Below are 24,405 nucleotides of genomic sequence, written 5' to 3' on the forward strand. Positions count from 1 at the left end.
GGTCATTTCTACGTTCCGGGCAACCTAGGCTTCACTCTAGGGCGTTGCTCCACCAGATCGAATAGTTAGGGCCTCAGAAGTCAACGCCCGATGCATAAAATACAAAATAAATAAAACTGTTTTTCCATCGTATAAAACGAATAATTGCTACCAGTGTGAAAGTTATGGTCATTTCTGCGTTCCGCGCAACCTGGGCTTTACCCTAGGGCGTTGTTCCACCAGATGGAATAGTTAGGGCCTAAGAAGTCAACGCCAGAAGCATAAAATACGATATAAATACTACAGCTTTTCCATCGTGTAAAACGAATAATTGCAACCAGTGTGGAAGTTATGGTCATTTCTACGTTCCGGACAACCTAGGCTTCACTCTAGGGCGGTGCTCCACCAGATCAAACAGTTAGGGCCTAAGAAGTCAACGCCAGAAGCATAAAATACAACAAAAATAAAACAGATTTTCCATCGTATATAATGAATAATTACAAACATTGTGAAAGTAATGGTCATTTCTACGTTCCGGGCAACCTAGGCGTCACCCTAGGGCGTTGCTCCACCACATCTAATAGCTACGGCCTTAGAAGTCAGCCCCAGATGAATAAAATACAATAAAGATGCCATAGCTTTTCCATCGTATAAAACGAATAATTGCAACCAGTGTGAAAGTTATGGTCATTTCTACTTTCCCGGCAACCTAGGCTTCACCCTAGGGCGTTGTTCCACCAGATCGAATAGTTAGGGCCTGAGAAGTCAACGCCAGAAGCATAAAATACAATATAAATATAACAGTCTTTCCATCGTATAAAACGAAAGATAGCAACCAGTGTGAAAGTTATGGTCATTTCTACGTTCCGGGCAATCTAGGCTTCACTCTAGGGCGTTGCTCCACCAGGTCGTATAGTTAGGGCCTCAGAAGTCAACGCCCGAAGCATAAAATACAAAATAAATAAAACAGTTTTTCCATCGTATAAAACGAATAATTGCTACCAGTGTGAAAGTTATGGTCATTTCTGCGTTCCGCGCAACCTGGGCTTTACCCTAGGGCGTTGTTCCACCAGATGGAATAGTCAGGGCCTTAGAAGTCAACGCCCGAAGCATAAAATACAAAATAAATAGAACAGTTTTTCCATCGTATAAAATGAATAATTGCAAACAGTGTGAAAGTTATGGTCATTTCTACGTTCCGGGCAACCTAGGCTTCACCCTAGGGCGTTGTTCCACCAGATCGAATAGTTAGGGCCTAAGAAGTGAACGCCAGAAGCATAAAATACCATATAAATACAACAGTTTTTCCATCGTATAAAACGAATAATTGCAACCAGTTTGAAAGTTATGGTCATTTCTACATTCCGAGCAACCTAGGCTTTACTCTAGGGCGTTGCTCCAACAGGTTGAATAGTTAGGGCCTTAGAAGTCAACGCCAGAAGCATAAAATACGTTATAAATACAGCAGCTTTTCCATCGTATAAAATGAATAATTGCAAACAGTGTGAAAGTTATGGTCATTTCTACTTTCCGGGCAACCTAGGCTTCACCCTAGGCCGTTGTTCCACCAGATCGAATAGTTAGGGCCTAAGAAGTGAACGCCAGAAGCATAAAATACAATATAAATACAACAGTTTTTCCATCATATAAAACGAATGATAGCAACCAGTGTGAAGGATATGATCATTTCTACGTTCCGGGCAACCTAGGCTGCACTCTAGGGCGTTGGTCCACCAGATCGAATAGATAGGGCCTTAGAAGTCAACGCCCGAAACATAAAGAACGATATAAATACAACAGCTTTTCCATCGTATAAAACGAATAATTGCAACCAGTGTGGAAGTTATGGTCATTTCTACGTTTTGGGCAACCTAGGCTTCACTCTAGGACGGTGCTCCGCCAAATCGAATAGCTAGGGCCTTAGAAGTCGACGACCGAAGAATTAAATACAAAATAAATAGAACAGTTTTTCCATTGTATAAAACGAATAATTGCTACCAGTGGAATAGTTAGAGCCTAAGAAGTCAACGCCAGAAGCATAAAATACGATATAAATACAACAGCTTTTCCATCGTATAAAACGAATAGTTGCTACCGGTGTGAAAGTTATGGTCATTTCTACGTTCCGGGCTACCTATGCTTCACTCTAGGGCGGTGCTCTACCAGATTAAATAGATAGTGCCTAAGAAGTCAACGCCAGAAGTATAAAATACAATTAAATACAACAGCTTTTCCATAGTATATAATGTATATTTGCAAACAGTCCGAAAGTAATGGTCATTTCCATGTCCCGGGCAACCTAGTCTTCACCCTAGGGCGTTGCTCCACCACATCTAATAGCTACGGCCTTAGAAGTCAGCCCCAGATGAATAAAATACAATAAAGATGCCACAGCTTTTCCATCGTATAAAACGAATAATTGCAACCAGTGTGAAAGTTATGGTCATTTCTACTTTCCCGGCAACCTAGGCTTCACCCTAGGGCGTTGTTCCACCAGATCGAATAGTTAGGGCCTAAGAAGTCAACGCCAGAAGCATAAAATACAATATAAATATAACAGTCTTTCCATCGTATAAAACGAAAGATAGCAAACAGCGTGAAAGTTATGGTCATTTCTACGTTCCGGGCAACCTAGGCTTCACTCTAGGGCGTTGCTCCACCAGATCGAATAGTTAGGGCCTCAGAAGTCAACGCCCGATGCATAAAATACAAAATAAATAAAACTGTTTTTCCATCGTATAAAACGAATAATTGCTACCAGTGTGAAAGTTATGGTCATTTCTGCGTTCCGCGCAACCTGGGCTTTACCCTAGGGCGTTGTTGCACCAGATGGAATAGTTAGGGCCTAAGAAGTCAACGCCAGAAGCATAAAATACGATATAAATACTACAGCTTTTCCATCGTGTAAAACGAATAATTGCAACCAGTGTGGAAGTTATGGTCATTTCTACGTTCCGGACAACCTAGGCTTCACTCTAGGGCGGTGCTCCACCAGATCAAATAGTTAGGGCCTAAGAAGTCAACGCCAGAAGCATAAAATACAACAAAAATAAAACAGATTTTCCATCGTATATAATGAATAATTACAAACATTGTGAAAGTAATGGTCATTTCTACGTTCCGGGCAACCTAGGCGTCACCCTAGGGCGTTGCTCCACCACATCTAATAGCTACGGCCTTAGAAGTCAGCCCCAGATGAATAAAATACAATAAAGATGCCATAGCTTTTCCATCGTATAAAACGAATAATTGCAACCAGTGTGAAAGTTATGGTCATTTCTACTTTCCCGGCAACCTAGGCTTCAACCTAGGGCGTTGTTCCACCAGATCGAATAGTTAGGGCCTGAGAAGTCAACGCCAGAAGCATAAAATACAATATAAATGTAACAGTCGTTCCATCGTATAAAACGAAAGATAGCAACCAGTGTGAAAGTTATGGTCATTTCTACGTTCCGGGCAATCTAGGCTTTACCCTAGGGCGTTGTTCCACCAGATCGAATAGTTAGGGCCTTAGAAGTCATCGCCCGAAGCATAAAATATAAAATAAATAGAACAGTTTTTCCATCGTATAAAACGAAAAATTGCTACCAGTGTGAAAGTTATGGTCATTTCTACGTTCCGCGCAATCTGGGCTTTACCCTAGTGCGTTGTTCCACCGGATGGAATAGTTAGGGCCTAAGAAGTCAACGCCAGGAGCATAAAAAACGATATAAATACAACAGCTTTTCCATCGTATAAAACGAATAATTGCAACCAGTGTGGAAGTTATGGTCATTTCTACGTTCCGGGCAACCTAGGCTTCACTCTAGGGCGATGCTCCACCAAATCGAATAGTTAGGGCCTTAGAAGTCAACGCCCGAAGCATAAAATATAAAATAAATAGAACAGTTTTTCCATCGTATAAAACGAATAATTGCTACCAGTGTGAAAGTTATGGTCATTCCTACTTTCCGGGCAACCTAGGCTTCACCCCAGGGCGTTGTTTCACCAGATGGAATAGTTAGGGCCTGAGAAGTCAACGCCAGAAGCATAAAATACGATATAAATACAACAGCTTTTCCATCGTATAAAACAAATAATTGCAACCAGTTTGATAGTGATGGTCACTTCTACGTACCGGGCAACCTAGGCTTCACTCTAGGGCGTTGCTCCACCAGATCGAATAGTTAGGGCCTTAGAAGTCAACGCCCGAAGCATAAAATATAAAATAAATAGAACAGTTTTTCCATCGTATAAAACGAAAAATTGCTACCAGTGTGAAAGTTATAGTCATTTCTACTTTCCGGGCAACCTAGGCTTCACCCTAGGCCGTTGTTAGACCAGATCGAATAGTTAGGGCCTAAGAAGTGAACGCCAGAAGCATAAAATACAATATAAATACAACAGTTTTTCCATCATATAAAACGAATGATAGCAACCAGTGTGAAAGTTATGGTCATTTCTACGTTCCGGGAAACCTAGGCTGCACTCTAGGGCGTTGCTCCTCCAGATCGAATAGTTAGGGAATTAGAAGTCAACGCCCGAAACATAAAATACAAAATAAATAAAACAGTTTTTCTATCGTATAAAACGAAAAATTGCAAACAGTGTGAAAGATATGGACATTTCTACGATTCGGGCTACCTAGGCTTCACTCTATGGCGTTCTTCCACCACATCGAATAGCAACGGCCTCAGAAATCAACGCCAGAAGCTTAAATACAATATACATATAACAGTTTTTCCATCGTATAAAACGAATAATAGCAACCAGTGTGAAAGTTATGGTCATTTCTACGATCCGGGCAACATAGGCTTCACTCTACGGCGATGCTCCACCAGATGGAATAGTTAGGGCCTAAGAAGTCAACGCCAGAAGCATAAAATACGATATAAATACAACAGCTTTTCCATCGTATAAAACAAATAATTGCAACCAGTTTGATAGCGATGGTCATTTCTACGTACCGGACAACCTAGGCTTCACTCTAGGGCGTTGTTCCACCAGATCGAATAGTTAGGGCCTTAGAAGTCAACGCCCGAAGCATAAAGTACAAAATAAATAGAACAGTTTTTCCATCGTATAAAACGAATAATTGCTACCAGTGTGAAAGTTATGGTCATTTCTACGTTCGGGCAACCTAGGTTTCACTCCAGGGCGTTGCTCCACCAGATCGAATAGTTACGGCCTATGAAGTCAACGCCCGAAGCATTAAATACAAAATAAATAGAACGGTTTTTCCATTGTATAAAACGAATAATTGCTGCCAGTGTAAAAGTTATGGTCATTTCTACGTTCCGGGCAACCTAGGCTTCACCCTAGGGCGTTGTTCCACCAGATGGAATAGTTAGGGCCTAAGAAGTCAACGCCAGAAGCATAAAATACGATATAAATACAACAGCTTTTCCATCGTATAAAACAAATAATTGCAACCAGTTTGAAAGTTATGGTCATTTCTACATTCCGAGCAACCTAGGCTTTACTCTAGGGCGTTGCTCCAACAGGCTGAATAGTTAGGGCCTTAGAAGTCAACGCCAGAAGCATAAAATACGTTATAATTACAGCAGCTTTTCCATCGTATAAAATGAATAATTGCAAACAGTGTGAAAGTTATGGTCATTTCTACTTTCCGGGCAACCTAGGCTTCACACTAGGGCGATGCTCCACCAAATCGAATAGTTAGGGCCTTAGAAGTCAACGCCCGAAGCATAAAATATAAAATAAATAGAACAGTTTTTCCATCGTATAAAACGAATAATTGCTACCAGTGTGAAAGTTATGGTCATTCCTACTTTCCGGGCAACCTAGGCTTCACCCCAGGGCGTTGTTTCACCAGATGGAATAGTTAGGGCCTGAGAAGTCAACGCCAGAAGCATAAAATACGATATAAATACAACAGCTTTTCCATCGTATAAAACAAATAATTGCAACCAGTTTGATAGTGATGGTCACTTCTACGTACCGGGCAACCTAGGCTTCACTCTAGGGCGTTGCTCCACCAGATCGAATAGTTAGGGCCTTAGAAGTCAACGCCCGAAGCATAAAATATAAAATAAATAGAACAGTTTTTCCATCGTATAAAACGAAAAATTGCTACCAGTGTGAAAGTTATAGTCATTTCTACTTTCCGGGCAACCTAGGCTTCACCCTAGGCCGTTGTTAGACCAGATCGAATAGTTAGGGCCTAAGAAGTGAACGCCAGAAGCATAAAATACAATATAAATACAACAGTTTTTCCATCATATAAAACGAATGATAGCAACCAGTGTGAAAGTTATGGTCATTTCTACGTTCCGGGAAACCTAGGCTGCACTCTAGGGCGTTGCTCCTCCAGATCGAATAGTTAGGGAATTAGAAGTCAACGCCCGAAACATAAAATACAAAATAAATAAAACAGTTTTTCTATCGTATAAAACGAAAAATTGCAAACAGTGTGAAAGATATGGACATTTCTACGATTCGGGCTACCTAGGCTTCACTCTATGGCGTTCTTCCACCACATCGAATAGCAACGGCCTCAGAAATCAACGCCAGAAGCTTAAATACAATATACATATAACAGTTTTTCCATCGTATAAAACGAATAATAGCAACCAGTGTGAAAGTTATGGTCATTTCTACGATCCGGGCAACATAGGCTTCACTCTACGGCGATGCTCCACCAGATGGAATAGTTAGGGCCTAAGAAGTCAACGCCAGAAGCATAAAATACGATATAAATACAACAGCTTTTCCATCGTATAAAACAAATAATTGCAACCAGTTTGATAGCGATGGTCATTTCTACGTACCGGACAACCTAGGCTTCACTCTAGGGCGTTGTTCCACCAGATCGAATAGTTAGGGCCTTAGAAGTCAACGCCCGAAGCATAAAGTACAAAATAAATAGAACAGTTTTTCCATCGTATAAAACGAATAATTGCTACCAGTGTGAAAGTTATGGTCATTTCTACGTTCGGGCAACCTAGGTTTCACTCCAGGGCGTTGCTCCACCAGATCGAATAGTTACGGCCTATGAAGTCAACGCCCGAAGCATTAAATACAAAATAAATAGAACGGTTTTTCCATTGTATAAAACGAATAATTGCTGCCAGTGTAAAAGTTATGGTCATTTCTACGTTCCGGGCAACCTAGGCTTCACCCTAGGGCGTTGTTCCACCAGATGGAATAGTTAGGGCCTAAGAAGTCAACGCCAGAAGCATAAAATACGATATAAATACAACAGCTTTTCCATCGTATAAAACAAATAATTGCAACCCGTTTGAAAGTTATGGTCATTTCTACATTCCGAGCAACCTAGGCTTTACTCTAGGGCGTTGCTCCAACAGGCTGAATAGTTAGGGCCTTAGAAGTCAACGCCAGAAGCATAAAATACGTTATAATTACAGCAGCTTTTCCATCGTATAAAATGAATAATTGCAAACAGTGTGAAAGTTATGGTCATTTCTACTTTCCGGGCAACCTAGGCTTCACACTAGGGCGTTGCTCCACCAGATCGAATAGTTAGGGCCTTAGAAGTCAACGCCCGAAGCATAAAGTATAAAATAAATACAACAGCTTTTCCATCGTACAAAACGAATAATTGCAACCAGTGTGAAAGTTATGGTCATTTCTACGTACCGGGCAACCTAGGCTTCACTCTAGGGCGTTGCTCCACCAGATCGAATAGTTAGGGTCTTAGAAGTCATCGCCCGAAGCATAAAATATAAAATAAATAGAACAGTTTTTCCATCGTATAAAACGAAAAATTGCTACCAGTGTGAAAGTTATGGTCATTTCTACGTTCCGCGCAATCTGGGCTTTACCCTAGTGCGTTGTTCCACCGGATGGAATAGTTAGGGCCTAAGAAGTCAACGCCAGGAGCATAAAAAACGATATAAATACAACAGCTTTTCCATCGTATAAAACGAATAATTGCAACCAGTGTGGAAGTTATGGTCATTTCTACGTTCCGGGCAACCTAGGCTTCACTCTAGGGCGATGCTCCACCAAATCGAATAGTTAGGGTCTTAGAAGTCAACGCCCGAAGCATAAAATATAAAATAAATAGAACAGTTTTTCCATCGTATAAAACGAATAATTGCTACCAGTGTGAAAGTTATGGTCATTCCTACTTTCCGGGCAACCTAGGCTTCACCCCAGGGCGTTGTTTCACCAGATGGAATAGTTAGGGCCTAAGAAGTCAACGCCAGAAGCATAAAATACGATATAAATACAACAGCTTTTCCATCGTATAAAACAAATAATTGCAACCAGTTTGATAGTGATGGTCACTTCTACGTACCGGGCAACCTAGGCTTCACTCTAGGGCGTTGCTCCACCAGATCGAATAGTTAGGGCCTTAGAAGTCAACGCCCGAAGCATAAAATATAAAATAAATAGAACAGTTTTTCCATCGTATAAAACGAAAAATTGCTACCAGTGTGAAAGTTATAGTCATTTCTACTTTCCGGGCAACCTAGGCTTCACCCTAGGCCGTTGTTAGACCAGATCGAATAGTTAGGGCCTAAGAAGTGAACGCCAGAAGCATAAAATACAATATAAATACAACAGTTTTTCCATCATATAAAACGAATGATAGCAACCAGTGTGAAAGTTATGGTCATTTCTACGTTCCGGGAAACCTAGGCTGCACTCTAGGGCGTTGCTCCTCCAGATCGAATAGTTAGGGAATTAGAAGTCAACGCCCGAAACATAAAATACAAAATAAATAAAACAGTTTTTCTATCGTATAAAACGAAAAATTGCAAACAGTGTGAAAGATATGGACATTTCTACGATTCGGGCTACCTAGGCTTCACTCTATGGCGTTCTTCCACCACATCGAATAGCAACGGCCTCAGAAATCAACGCCAGAAGCTTAAATACAATATACATATAACAGTTTTTCCATCGTATAAAACGAATAATAGCAACCAGTGTGAAAGTTATGGTCATTTCTACGATCCGGGCAACATAGGCTTCACTCTACGGCGATGCTCCACCAGATGGAATAGTTAGGGCCTAAGAAGTCAACGCCAGAAGCATAAAATACGATATAAATACAACAGCTTTTCCATCGTATAAAACAAATAATTGCAACCAGTTTGATAGCGATGGTCATTTCTACGTACCGGACAACCTAGGCTTCACTCTAGGGCGTTGTTCCACCAGATCGAATAGTTAGGGCCTTAGAAGTCAACGCCCGAAGCATAAAGTACAAAATAAATAGAACAGTTTTTCCATCGTATAAAACGAATAATTGCTACCAGTGTGAAAGTTATGGTCATTTCTACGTTCGGGCAACCTAGGTTTCACTCCAGGGCGTTGCTCCACCAGATCGAATAGTTACGGCCTATGAAGTCAACGCCCGAAGCATTAAATACAAAATAAATAGAACGGTTTTTCCATTGTATAAAACGAATAATTGCTGCCAGTGTAAAAGTTATGGTCATTTCTACGTTCCGGGCAACCTAGGCTTCACCCTAGGGCGTTGTTCCACCAGATGGAATAGTTAGGGCCTAAGAAGTCAACGCCAGAAGCATAAAATACGATATAAATACAACAGCTTTTCCATCGTATAAAACAAATAATTGCAACCAGTTTGATAGCGATGGTCATCTCTACGTACCGGACAACCTAGGCTTCACTCTAGGGCGTTGTTCCACCAGATCGAATAGTTAGGGCCTTAGAAGTCAACGCCCGAAGCATAAAGTACAAAATAAATAGAACAGTTTTTCCATCGTATAAAACGAATAATTGCTACCAGTGTGAAAGTTATGGTCATTTCTACGTTCGGGCAACCTAGGTTTCACTCCAGGGCGTTGCTCCACCAGATGGAATAGTTACGGCCTATGAAGTCAACGCCAGAAGCATAAAATACAATATAAATACAACAGTTTTTCTATCATATAAAACGAATGATAGCAATCAGTGTGAAAGTTATGGTCATTTCTACGTTCCGGGCAACCTAGGCTGCACTCTAGGGCGTTGCTCCTCCAGATCGAATAGTTAGGGAATTAGAAGTCAACGCCCGAAACATAAAATACAAAATAAATAAAACAGTTTTTCTATCGTATAAAACGAAAAATTGCAAACAGTGTAAAGATATGGACATTTCTACGATTCGGGCTACCTAGGCTTCACTCTATGGCGTTCTTCCACCACATCGAATAGCAACGGCCTCAGAAGTCAACGCCAGAAGCTTAAATACAATATACATATAACAGTTTTCAGATCGTATAAAACGAATAATTGCAACCAGTGTGAAAGTTATGGTCATTTCTACGATCCGGGCAACATAGGCTTCACTCTACGGCGATGCTCCACCATATCAAACAGTTAGCGCCTTAGAAGTCAACGCCAGAAGCATAAAATACGATATAAATACAACAGCTTTTCCATCGTATAAAACGAATAATTGCAACCAGTGTGAAAGCTATGGTCATTTCTACATTCCGAGCAACCTAGGCTTCACTCTAGGGCGTTGCTCCGACAGATTGAATAGTAAGGTCCTTAGAAGTCAACGCCCGAAGCATAAAATGCAATAAAAATACAACAGTTCTTCCATCGTACAACAGGATTAATTGCAACCAGTTTGAATGTGATGGTCATTTCTACGTTCCGGGCAACCTAGGCTTCACTCTAGGTCGTTGCTCCACTAGATCGAATAGCTAGGGCCTTAGAAATCAACGCCAGAGGCATAAAATACGATATAAATACAACAGCTTTTCCATCCTATAACAGGAGTAATTGCAACCTGTGTGAGAGTGACGGTCATTTCTACGTTCCGGGCAACCTAGGCTTCACCCTAGGGCGTTGTTCCACCACACCGAATAGTTAGGGCCTAACAAGTGAACGCCAGAAGCATAAAATACAATAAAAATACAACAGTTTTTCCATCGTATAAATCGAATCATTGCAACCAGTGTGAATGTAATGGTCATTTCTACGTTCCGGGCAACCTAGGCTTCACTCTAGGGCGTTGCTCCACTAGATCGAATAGCTAGGGCCTTAGAAGCCAACGCCAGAAGCATAAAATACGATATAAATACAACAGCTTTTCCATCGTATAAAAGGTATAAATGCAAACAGTGTGAAAGTAATGGTCATTTCTACGTTCCGGGCAACCTAGGCTTCACTCTAGGGCGTTGCTCCACCAGATCAAACAGTTAGGGCCTTAGAAGTCAACGCCCGAAGCATAAAATACAAAATAAATAGAACAGTTTTTCCATTGTATAAAACGGATAATTGCTAACAGTGTAAAAGTTATGATCATTTCTACGCTTCGGGCAACCTAGGCTTCACTCTACGCCGTTGTTCCACCAGATCGAATAGTTAGGGCCTAAGAAGTCAACACCAGAAGAATAAAGTACAAAATAAATACAACAGCCTTTACACCGTATAAAATGAATAATTGCAACCTGTGTGAAGGTTATGGTCATATGTACGTTCCGGGCAACCTAGGCTTCACTGTAGTGCGTTGCCCCACCAGATCGAAGTGTTAGGGCCTAAGAAATGAACGCCCGAAGCATAAAATACAATATAAATACAACAGTTTTTCTATCGCAGAAAACGAATAATTGCAACCAGTGTGAAAGTTATGGTCATTTCTATATTCCGAGCAACCTAGGCTTCTCTCTAGGCCGTTGCTCCTCCAGATCGAATAGTTAGGTCCTTAGAAGTCAACGCCAGAAGCATAAAACACGATATAAACACAACAGCTTTTCCATGGTATAAAAGGAATAATTGCAAACAGTGTGAAAGTAATGGTCATTTCTACATTCCGATCAACCTAGGCTTCACCCTAGGGCGTTGCTCCACCAGATTAAACAGTTAGGGCCTTAGAAGTCAACGCCCGAAGCATAAAATACGAGATAAATACAACAGCTTTTGCATCGTATAAAAGGAATAATTGCAAACAGTGTGAAAGTAATTGTCATTTCTATATTCTGAGCAACCTAGGCTTCACCCAAGGGCGTTGCTCCACCAGATCAAACAGATAAGTCCTTAGATGTCAACGCCAGAAGCATACAATACGATATAAATACAACAGCTTTTCCATCGTATAAAAGGAATAATTGCATACAGTGTGAAAGTAATGGTCATTTCTACGTTCCGGGCAACCTAGGCTTCACTCTAGGGCGTTGCTCCACCAGATCAAACAGTTAGGGCCTTAGAAGTCAGCGCCCGAAGCATAAAATACAAAATAAATAGAACAGTTTTTCCATTGTATAAAACGAATAATTGCTACCAGTGTAAAAGTTATGGTCATTTCTACGTTCCGGGCAACCTCGGCTTCACCCTAGGGCGTTGTTCCACCAGATCGAATAGTTAGGGCCTAAGAAGTGAACGCCAGAAGCATAAAATACAATATAAATACAACAGATTTTCCATCATATAAAACGAATAATTGCAACCAGTGTGAAAGCTATGGTCATTTCTACATTCCGAGCAACCTAGGCTTCACTCTAGGGCGTTGCTCCAACAGATTGAAGAGTCAGGGCCTTATAAGTCAACGCCCGAAGCATAAAATACAAAATAAATAGAACAGTTTTTCCATTGTATAAAACGGATAATTGCTACCAGTGTAAAAGTTATGATCATTTCTACGTTCCGGGCAACCTAGGCTTCACCCTAGGGCGTTGTTCCACCAAATCGAATAGTTAGGGCCTAAGAAGTGAACGCCAGAAGCATAAAATACAATATAAATACAACAGCCTTTCTATCGCATAAAAGGAATAATTGTACGCAGTGTGGAACTAATTGTCATTTCTACGTTCCGGGCAACCTAGGCTTCACGCTAGAGTGTTGCTCCACCAGATGGAATAGCTAGGGCCTTGGAAGTCAACGCCCGAAGCATAAAATGCAAAATAAATAGAACAGTTTTTCCATTGTATAAAACGAATAACTGCAACCAGTGTGAAAGTACTGGTCATTTCTACGTTCCGGGTAACCTATGTTTCACTCTAGGGCGTTGCTCCACCAGAACGAATAGCTAGGGACTTAGAATTTAACGCCAGAAGGATAAAATGCAATATAAGTACAACAGTTTTTTCATCGTATAAAATGAATAATTGCAGACATTGTGAAAGTAATGGTCATTTCTACGTTCCGGTCAACCTAGGCGTCACTCTAGGGCGTTGCTTCACTAGATCGAATAGCTAGGGCCTTAGAAGTCAATGCCAGAAGCATAAAATACGATATAAATACAACAGCTTTTCCATCCTATAACAGGAGTAATTGCAACCTGTGTGAGAGTGATGGTCATTTCTACGTTCCGGGCAACCTAGGCTTCACCCTAGGGCGTTGTTCCACCAGACCGAATAGCTAGGGACTTAGAATTCAATGCCAGAAGCATAAAATGCAATATAAATAGAACAGCTTTTCCATCGTTTAAAACGAATAATAGCAACCAGTGTGAAAGTTATGGTCATTTCTACGTTCCGGGCAACCTAGGCTTCACTCTAGGGCGTTGCTCCACTAGATCGAATAGCTAGGGCCTTAGAAGCCAACGCCAGAAGCATAAAATACGATATAAATACAACAGCTTTTCCATCGTATAAAAGGTATAAATGCAAACAGTGTGAAAGTAATGGTCATTTCTACGTTCCGGGCAACCTAGGCTTCACTCTAGGGCGTTGCTCCACCAGATCAAACAGTTAGGGCCTTAGACGTCAACGCCCGAAGCATAAATTACAAAATAAATAGAACAGTTTTTCCATTGTATAAGACGGATAATTGCTACCAGTGTAAAAGTTATGATCATTTCTACGTTCCGGGCAACCTAGGCTTCACTCTACGGCGTTGTTCCACCAGATCGAATAGTTAGGGCCTAAGAAGTCAACACCAGAAGAATAAAATACAAAATAAATACAACAGCCTTTACACCGTATAAAACGAATAATTGCAACCTGTGTGAAGGTTATGGTCATATCTACGTTCCGGGCAACCTAGGCTTCACTGTAGGGCGTTGCTCCACCAGATCGAAGTGTTAGGGCCTAAGAAATCAACACCCGAAGCATAAAATGCAATAAAAATACAACAGTTTTTCCATCGTATAACAGGATAAATTGCAACCCGTTTGAAAGTAATGGCCATTTCTACGTTCCGGGCAACCTAGGTTTCACTCTAGGGCGTTGCTCCACCAGATTAAACAGTTAGGGCCTTAGAAGTCTACGCCCGAAGCATAAAATACGATATAAATACAACAGCTTTTGCATCGTATAAAAGGAATAATTGCAAACAGTGTGGAAGTAATTGTCATTTCTATATTCTGAGCAACCTAGGCTTCACCCAAGGACGTTGCTCCACCAGATCAAACAGATAGGTCCTTAGATGTCAACGCCAGAAGCATACAATACGATATAAATACAACAGCTTTTCCATGGTATAACAGGATTAATTGCAACCAGTTTGAAAGTGATGGTCATTTCGACGTTCCGGGCAGCCTAGACTTCACTCTAGGGCGTTGCTCCACTAGATCGAATAGCTAGGGCCTTAGAAGACAACGCCAGAGGCATAAAATACAATATAAATACAACAGCTTTTCCATTGTATAAAACGAATAATTGCTACCACTGTAAAAGTTATGGTCATTTCTACGTTCCGGGCAACCTAGGCTTCACCCTAGGGCGTTGTTCCACCAGATCGAATAGTTAGGGCCTAAGAAGTGAACGCCAGAAGCATAAAATACAATATAAATACAACAGTTTTTCCATCGTATAAAACGAATAATTGCAGCCAGTGTGAAGGTTATGGTCATTTCTACATTCCGAGCAACCTAGGCTTCACTCTAGGGCGTTGCTCCAACAGATTGAATAGTTAGGGCCTTAGAAGTCAACGCACAAAGCATAAAATGCAATAAAAATACAACAGTTTTTCCATCGTATAACAGGATTAATTGCAACCCGTTTGAAAGTGATGGTCATTTCTACGTTCCGGGCAACCTAGGTTTCACTCTAGGGCGTTGCTCCACTAGATCGAATAGCTAGTGCCACAGAAGTCAACGCCGGAAGCATAAAATGCGATGTAAATACAACAGCTTTTCCATCGTATAAAAGGAATAATTGCAAACAGTGCGAAAGTAATGGCCATTTCTACGTTCCGGGCAACCTAGGCTTCACCCTAGGGCGTTGCTCCACCAGATTAAACAGTTAGGGCCTTAGAAGTCAACGCCCGAAGCATAAAATACGATATAAATACAACAGCTTTTGCATCGTATAAAAGGAATAATTGCAAACAGTGTGGAAGTAATTGTCATTTCTATATTCTGAGCAACCTAGGCTTCACCCAAGGGCGTTGCTCCACCAGATCAAACAGATAGGTCCTTAGATGTCAACGCCAGAAGCATACAATACGATATAAATACAACAGCTTTTCCATGGTATAACAGGATTAATTGCAACCAGTGTGAAAGTGATGGTCATTTCGACGTTCCGGGCAGCCTAGACTTCACTCTAGGGCGTTGCTCCACTAGATCGAATAGCTAGGGCCTTAGAAGACAACGCCAGAGGCATAAAATACAATATAAATACAACAGCTTTTCCATTGTATAAAACGAATAATTGCTACCAGTGTAAAAGTTATGGTCATTTCTACATTCCGGGCAACCTAGGCTTCACCCTAGGGCGTTGTTCCACCAGATCGAATAGTTAGGGCCTAAGAAGTGAACGCCAGAAGCATAAAATACAATATAAATACAACAGTTTTTCCATTGTATAAAACGGATAATTGCTACCAGTGTAAAAGTTATGATCATTTCTACGTTCCGGGCAACCTAGGCTTCACCCTAGGGCGTTGTTCCATCAGATCGAATAGTTAGGCCCTAAGAAGTGAACGCCAGAAGCATAAAATACAATATAAATAAAACAGTTTTTCCATTGTAGAAAACGAATAATTGCAACCAGTGTGAAAGTTATGGTCATTTCTATATTCCGAGCAACCTAGGCTTCACTCTAGGGTGGTGCTCCACCAGATCGAATAGTTAGGTCCTTAGAAGTCAACGCCAGAAGCATAAAATACGATATAAATACAACAGCTTTTCCATGGTATAAAAGGAATAATTGCAAACAGTGTGAAAGTAATGGTCATTTCTACGTTCCGGGCAACCTAGGCTTCACTCTACGGCGTTGCTCCACCAGGTCGAATAGTTAGGGCCTAAGAAGTCAACGCCAGAAGCATAAAATACAATATAAATACAACAGTTCTTCCATTGTATAAAACGAATAATTGCTACCAGTGTAAAAGTTATGGTCATTTCTACGTTCCGGGCAACCTAGGCTTCACCCTAGGGCGTTGTTCCACCAGATCGAATAGTTAGGGCCTAAGAAGTGAACGCCAGAAGCATAAAATGCAATATAAATACAACAGTTTTTCCATCGTATAAAACGAATAATTGCAACCAGTGTGAAATTTATGGTCATTTCTACATTCCGAGCAACCTAGGCTTCACTCTAGTGCGTTGATCCGACAGATTGAATAGTAAGGTCCTTAGAAGTCAACGCCCGAAGCATAAAATGCAATAAAAATACAACAGTTCTTCCATCGTACAACAGGATTAATTGCAACCAGTTTGAAAGTGATGGTCATTTCTACGTTCCGGGCAACCTAGGCTTCACTCTGGGGCGTTGCTCCACTAGATCGAGTAGCTAGGGCCTTAGAAGTCAACGCCAGAAGCATAAAATACGATATAAATACAACAGCTTTTCCATCCTATAACAGGAGTAATTGCAACCTGTGTGAGAGTGATGGTCATTTCTACGTTCCGGGCAACCTAGGCTTCACCCTAGGGCGTTGTTCCACCAGACCGAATAGCTAGGGACTTAGAATTCAATGCCAGAAGCATAAAATGCAATATAAATAGAACAGCTTTTCCATCGTTTAAAACGAATAATAGCAACCAGTGTGAAAGTTATGGTCATTTCTACGTTCCGGGCAACCTAGGCTTCACTCTAGGGCGTTGCTCCACTAGATCGAATAGCTAGGGCCTTAGAAGCCAACGCCAGAAGCATAAAATACGATATAAATACAACAGCTTTTCCATCGTATAAAAGGTATAAATGCAAACAGTGTGAAAGTAATGGTCATTTCTACGTTGCGGGCAACCTAGGCTTCACTCTAGGGCGTTGCTCCACCAGATCAAACAGTTAGGGCCTTAGAAGTCAACGCCCGAAGCATAAAATACAAAATAAATAGAACAGTTTTTCCATTGTATAAAACGGATAATTGCTACCAGTGTAAAAGTTATGATCATTTCTACGTTCCGGGCAACCTAGGCTTCACTCTACGGCGTTGTTCCACCAGATCGAATAGTTAGGGCCTAAGAAGTCAACACCAGAAGAATAAAATACAAAATAAATACAACAGCCTTTACACCGTATAAAACGAATAATTGCAACCTGTGTGAAGGTTATGGTCATATCTACGTTCCGGGCAACCTAGGCTTCACTGTAGGGCGTTGCTCCACCAGATCGAAGTGTTAGGGCCTAAGAAATCAACACCCGAAGCATAAAATGCAATAAAAATACAACAGTTTTTCCATCGTATAACAGGATAAATTGCAACCCGTTTGAAAGTAATGGCCATTTCTACGTTCCGGGCAACCTAGGTTTCACTCTAGGGCGTTGCTCCACCAGATTAAACAGTTAGGGCCTTAGAAGTCTACGCCCGAAGCATAAAATACGATATAAATACAACAGCTTTTGCATCGTATAAAAGGAATAATTGCAAACAGTGTGGAAGTAATTGTCATTTCTATATTCTGAGCAACCTAGGCTTCACCCAAGGACGTTGCTCCACCAGATCAAACAGATAGGTCCTTAGATGTCAACGCCAGAAGCATACAATACGATATAAATACAACAGCTTTTCCATGGTATAACAGGATTAATTGCAACCAGTTTGAAAGTGATGGTCATTTCGACGTTCCGGTCAGCCTAGACTTCACTCTAGGGCGTTGCTCCACGAGATCAAACAGTTAGGGCCTTAGAAGTCAACGCCCGAAGCATAAAACACAAAATAAATAGAACAGTTTTTCCATGGTATAAAACGAATAATTGCTACCAGTGTAGAAGTTATGATCATTTCTTCGTTCCGGGCAACCTAGGCTTCACCCTAGGGCGTTGTTCCACCAGCTCGAATAGTTATGGCCTAAGAAGTGAACGCCAGAAGCATTAAATACAATAAAAATCCAACAGTTTTTCCATCGTATAACAGGAATAATTGCAACCCGTGTGAAAGTGATGGTCATTTCTACGTTCCGGGCAGCCTAGGCTTCACCCTAGGGCGTTGTTCCACAAGATCGAATAGTTAGGGCCTAACAAGTGAACGCCAGAAGCATAAAATACATTATAAATACAACACTTTTTCCATCGTATAAAACGAATAATTGCAACCAGTGTGAAGGTAATGGTCATTTCTACATTCCGAGCAACCTAGGCTTCACTCTAGGGCGTTGCACCAACAGATTGAATAGTAAGGGCCTTAGAAGTCAACGCCCGAAGCATAAAATGCAATAAAAATACAACAGTTCTTCCATCGTACAACAGGATTAATTGCAACCAGTTTGAAAGTGATGGTCATTTCTACGTTCCGGGCAACCTAGGCTTCACTCTGGGGCGTTGCTCCACTAGATCGAGTAGCTAGGGCCTTAGAAGTCAACGCCAGAAGCATAAAATACGATATAAATACAACAGCTTTTCCATCCTATAACAGGAGTAATTGCAACCTGTGTGAGAGTGATGGTCATTTCTACGTTCCGGGCAACCTAGGCTTCACCCTAGGGCGTTGTTCCACCAGACCGAATAGCTAGGGACTTAGAATTCAATGCCAGAAGCATAAAATGCAATATAAATAGAACAGCTTTTCCATCGTTTAAAACGAATAATAGCAACCAGTGTGAAAGTTATGGTCATTTCTACGTTCCGGGCAACCTAGGCTTCACTCTAGGGCGTTGCTCCACTAGATCGAATAGCTAGGGCCTTAGAAGCCAACGCCAGAAGCATAAAATACGATATAAATACAACAGCTTTTCCATCGTATAAAAGGTATAAATGCAAACAGTGTGAAAGTAATGGTCATTTCTACGTTCCGGGCAACCTAGGCTTCACTCTAGGGCGTTGCTCCACCAGATCAAACAGTTAGGGCCTTAGACGTCAACGCCCGAAGCATAAATTACAAAATAAATAGAACAGTTTTTCCATTGTATAAGACGGATAATTGCTACCAGTGTAAAAGTTATGATCATTTCTACGTTCCGGGCAACCTAGGCTTCACTCTACGGCGTTGTTCCACCAGATCGAATAGTTAGGGCCTAAGAAGTCAACACCAGAAGAATAAAATACAAAATAAATACAACAGCCTTTACACCGTATAAAACGAATAATTGCAACCTGTGTGAAGGTTATGGTCATATCTACGTTCCGGGCAACCTAGGCTTCACTGTAGGGCGTTGCTCCACCAGATCGAAGTGTTAGGGCCTAAGAAATCAACACCCGAAGCATAAAATGCAATAAAAATACAACAGTTTTTCCATCGTATAACAGGATAAATTGCAACCCGTTTGAAAGTAATGGCCATTTCTACGTTCCGGGCAACCTAGGTTTCACTCTAGGGCGTTGCTCCACCAGATTAAACAGTTAGGGCCTTAGAAGTCTACGCCCGAAGCATAAAATACGATATAAATACAACAGCTTTTGCATCGTATAAAAGGAATAATTGCAAACAGTGTGGAAGTAATTGTCATTTCTATATTCTGAGCAACCTAGGCTTCACCCAAGGACGTTGCTCCACCAGATCAAACAGATAGGTCCTTAGATGTCAACGCCAGAAGCATACAATACGATATAAATACAACAGCTTTTCCATGGTATAACAGGATTAATTGCAACCAGTTTGAAAGTGATGGTCATTTCGACGTTCCGGTCAGCCTAGACTTCACTCTAGGGCGTTGCTCCACCAGATCAAACAGTTAGGGCCTTAGAAGTCAACGCCCGAAGCATAAAACACAAAATAAATAGAACAGTTTTTCCATGGTATAAAACGAATAATTGCTACCAGTGTAGAAGTTATGATCATTTCTTCGTTCCGGGCAACCTAGGCTTCACCCTAGGGCGTTGTTCCACCAGCTCGAATAGTTATGGCCTAAGAAGTGAACGCCAGAAGCATTAAATACAATAAAAATCCAACAGTTTTTCCATCGTATAACAGGAATAATTGCAACCCGTGTGAAAGTGATGGTCATTTCTACGTTCCGGGCAGCCTAGGCTTCACCCTAGGGCGTTGTTCCACAAGATCGAATAGTTAGGGCCTAACAAGTGAACGCCAGAAGCATAAAATACATTATAAATACAACACTTTTTCCATCGTATAAAACGAATAATTGCAACCAGTGTGAAGGTAATGGTCATTTCTACATTCCGAGCAACCTAGGCTTCACTCTAGGGCGTTGCACCAACAGATTGAATAGTAAGGGCCTTAGAAGTCAACGCCCGAAGCATAAAATGCAATAAAAATACAACAGTTTTTCCATCGTATAACAGGTTTAATTGCAACCAGTTTGAAAGTGATGGTCATTTCTACGTTCCGGGCAACCTAGGCTTCACTCTAGGGCGTTGCTCCACTAGATCGAATAGCTAGGGCCTTAGAAGTCAACGCCAGAAGCATAAAATACGATATAAATACAACAGCTTTTCCATCCTATAGCAGGAATAATTGCAACCCGTGTGAGAGTGATGGTCATTTCTACGTTCCGGGTAACCTAGGCTTCACCCTAGGGCGTTGTTCCACCAGATCGAATAGTTAGGGACTAACAAGTGAACGCCAGAAGCATAAAATACAATATAAATACAACAGTTTGTCCATCGTATAAATCGAATAATTGCAACCAGTGTGAAAGTAATGGTCATTTCTACGTTCCGGGCAGCCTAGGCTTCACTCTAAGGCGTTGCTCCACTAGATCGAATAGCTAGGGCCTTAGAAGACGATGCCAGAAGCATAAAATACGATATAAATGCAACAGCTTTTCCATCGTATAAAAGGAATAATTGCAAACAGTGTGAAAGTAATGGTCATTTCTACGTTCCGGGCAACCTAGGCTTCACTCTAGGGCGTTGCTCCACCAGATCAAACAGTTAGGGCCTTAGAAGTCAACGCCCGAAGCATAAAATACAAAATAAATAGAACAGTTTTTCCATTGTATAAAACGGATAATTGCTACCAGTGTAAAAGTTATGATCATTTCTACGTTCCGGGCAAACTAGGCTTCACTCTACGGCGTTGTTCTACCAGATCGAATAGTTAGGGCCTAAGAAGTCAACACCATCAGAATAAAATACAAAATAAATACAACAGCCTTTACACCGTATAAAACGAATAATTGCAACCTGTGTGAAGGTTATGGTCATATCTACGTTCCGGGCAACCTAGGCTTCACTGTAGGGCGTTAATCCACCAGATCGAAGTGTTAGGGCCTAAGAAATCAACACCCGAAGCATAAAATGCAATAAAAATACAACAGTTTTTCCATCGTATAACAGGATTAATTGCAACCAGTTTGAAAGTGATGGTCATTTCTACGTTCCGGGCAACCTAGGCATCACTCTAGGGCGTTGCTCCACTAGATCGAATAGCTAGGGCCATAGAAGTCAACGCCAGAACCATAAAATACGATATAAATACAACAGCTTTTCCATCGTATAAAAGGAATAATTGCAAACAGTGTGAAAGTAATGGTCATTTCTACGTTCCGGGCAACCTAGGCTTCACTCTAGGGCGTTGCTCCACCAGATCAAACAGTTAGGGCCTTAGAAGTCAACGCCCGAAGCATAAAATACAAAATAAATAGAACAGTTCTTCCATCGTATAAAACGAATAATTGCAACCAGTGTGAAAGTTATGGTTATTTCTACATTCCGAGCAACCTAGGCTTCACTCTAGGGCGTTGTTCCACCAGCTCGAATAGTTAGGGCCTAAGAAGTGAACGCCAGAAGCATTAAATACAATAAAAATACAACAGTTTTTCCATCGTATAACAGGAATAATTGCAACCCGTGTGAAAGTGATGGTCATTTCTACGTTCCGGGCAGCCTAGGCTTCACCCTAGGGCGTTGTTCCACAAGATCGAATAGTTAGGGCCTAACAAGTGAACGCCAGAAGCATAAAATACAATATAAATACAACACTTTTTCCATCGTATAAAACGAGTAATTGCAACCAGTGTGAAAGTAATGGTCATTTCTACGTTCCGGTCAACCTAGGCGTCACTCTAGGGCGTTGCTTCACTAGATCGAATAGCTAGGGCCTTAGAAGTCAATGCCAGAAGCATAAAATACGATATAAATACAACAGCTTTTCCATCCTATAACAGGAGTAATTGCAACCTGTGTGAGAGTGATGGTCATTTCTACGTTCCGGGCAGCCTAGGCTTCACCCTAGTGCGTTGTTCCACCAGACCGAATAGCTAGGGACTTAGAGTTCAATGCCAGAAGCATAAAATGCAATATAAATAGAACAGCTTTTCCATCGTTTAAAACGAATAATAGCAACCAGTGTGAAAGTTATGGTCATTTCTACGTTCCGGGCAACCTAGACTTCACTCTAGGGCGTTGCTCCACTAGATCGAATAGCTAGGGCCTTAGAAGCCAACGCCAGAAGCATAAAATACGATATAAATACAACAGCTTTTCCATCGTATAAAAGGTATAAATGCAAACAGTGTGAAAGTAATGGTCATTTCTACGTTCCGGGCAACCTAGGCTTCACTCTAGGGCGTTGCTCCACCAGATCAAACAGTTAGGGCCTTAGAAGTCAACGCCCGAAGCATAAAATACAAAATAAATAGAACAGTTTTTCCATTGTATAAAACGGATAATTGCTACCAGTGTAAAAGTTATGATCATTTCTACGTTCCGGGCAACCTAGGCTTCACTCTACGGCGTTGTTCCACCAGATCGAATAGTTAGGGCCTAAGAAGTCAACACCAGAAGAATAAAATACAAAATAAATACAACAGCCTTTACACCGTATAAAACGAATAATTGCAACCTGTGTGAAGGTTATGGTCATATCTACGTTCCGGGCAACCTAGGCTTCACTGTAGGGCGTTGCTCCACCAGATCGAAGTGTTAGGGCCTAAGAAATCAACACCCGAAGCATAAAATGCAATAAAAATACAACAGTTTTTCCATCGTATAACAGGATAAATTGCAACCCGTTTGAAAGTAATGGCCATTTCTACGTTCCGGGCAACCTAGGTTTCACTCTAGTGCGTTGCTCCACCAGATTAAACAGTTAGGGCCTTAGAAGTCTACGCCCGAAGCATAAAATACGATATAAATACAACAGCTTTTCCATGGTATAACAGGATTAATTGCAACCAGTTTGAAAGTGATGGTCATTTCGACGTTCCGAGCAGCCTAGACTTCACTCTAGGGCGTTGCTCCACTAGATCGAATAGCTAGGGCCTTAGAAGACAACGCCAGAGGCATAAAATACAATATAAATACAACAGCTTTTCCATTGTATAAAACGAATAATTGCTACCAGTGTAAAAGTTATGGTCATTTCTACGTTCCGGGCAACCTAGGCTTCACCCTAGGGCGTTGTTCCACCAGATCGAATAGTTAGGGCCTAAGAAGTGAACGCCAGAAGCATAAAATACAATATAAATACAACAGTTTTTCCATCGTATAAAACGAATAATTGCAGCCAGTGTGAAGGTTATGGTCATTTCTACATTCCGAGCAACCTAGGCTTCACTCTAGGGCGTTGCTCCAACAGATTGAATAGTTAGGGCCTTAGAAGTCAACGCACAAAGCATAAAATGCAATTAAAATACAACAGTTTTTCCATCGTATAACAGGATTAATTGCAACCCGTTTGAAAGTGATGGTCATTTCTACGTTCCGGGCAACCTAGGTTTCACTCTAGGGCGTTGCTCCACTAGATCGAATAGCTAGGGCCACAGAAGTCAACGCCAGAAGCATAAAATGCGATGTAAATACAACAGCTTTTCCATCGTATAAAAGGAATAATTGCAAACAGTGCGAAAGTAATGGCCATTTCTACGTTCCGGGCAACCTAGGCTTCACCCTAGGGCGTTGCTCCACCAGATTAAACAGTTAGGGCCTTAGAAGTCAACGCCCGAAGCATAAAATACGATATAAATACAACAGCTTTTGCATCGTATAAAAGGAATAATTGCAAACAGTGTGGAAGTAATTGTCATTTCTATATTCTGAGCAACCTAGGCTTCACCCAAGGGCGTTGCTCCACCAGATCAAACAGATAGGTCCTTAGATGTCAACGCCAGAAGCATACAATACGATATAAATACAACAGCTTTTCCATGGTATAACAGGATTAATTGCAACCAGTTTGAAAGTGATGGTCATTTCGACGTTCTGGGCAGCCTAGACTTCACTCTAGGGCGTTGCTCCACTAGATCGAATAGCTAGGGCCTTAGAAGAC

This window comes from Calliopsis andreniformis, unplaced genomic scaffold, assembly GCF_051401765.1.
Source record: "Calliopsis andreniformis isolate RMS-2024a unplaced genomic scaffold, iyCalAndr_principal scaffold0026, whole genome shotgun sequence".
In the NCBI taxonomy this organism is placed as follows: domain Eukaryota; kingdom Metazoa; phylum Arthropoda; class Insecta; order Hymenoptera; family Andrenidae; genus Calliopsis; species Calliopsis andreniformis.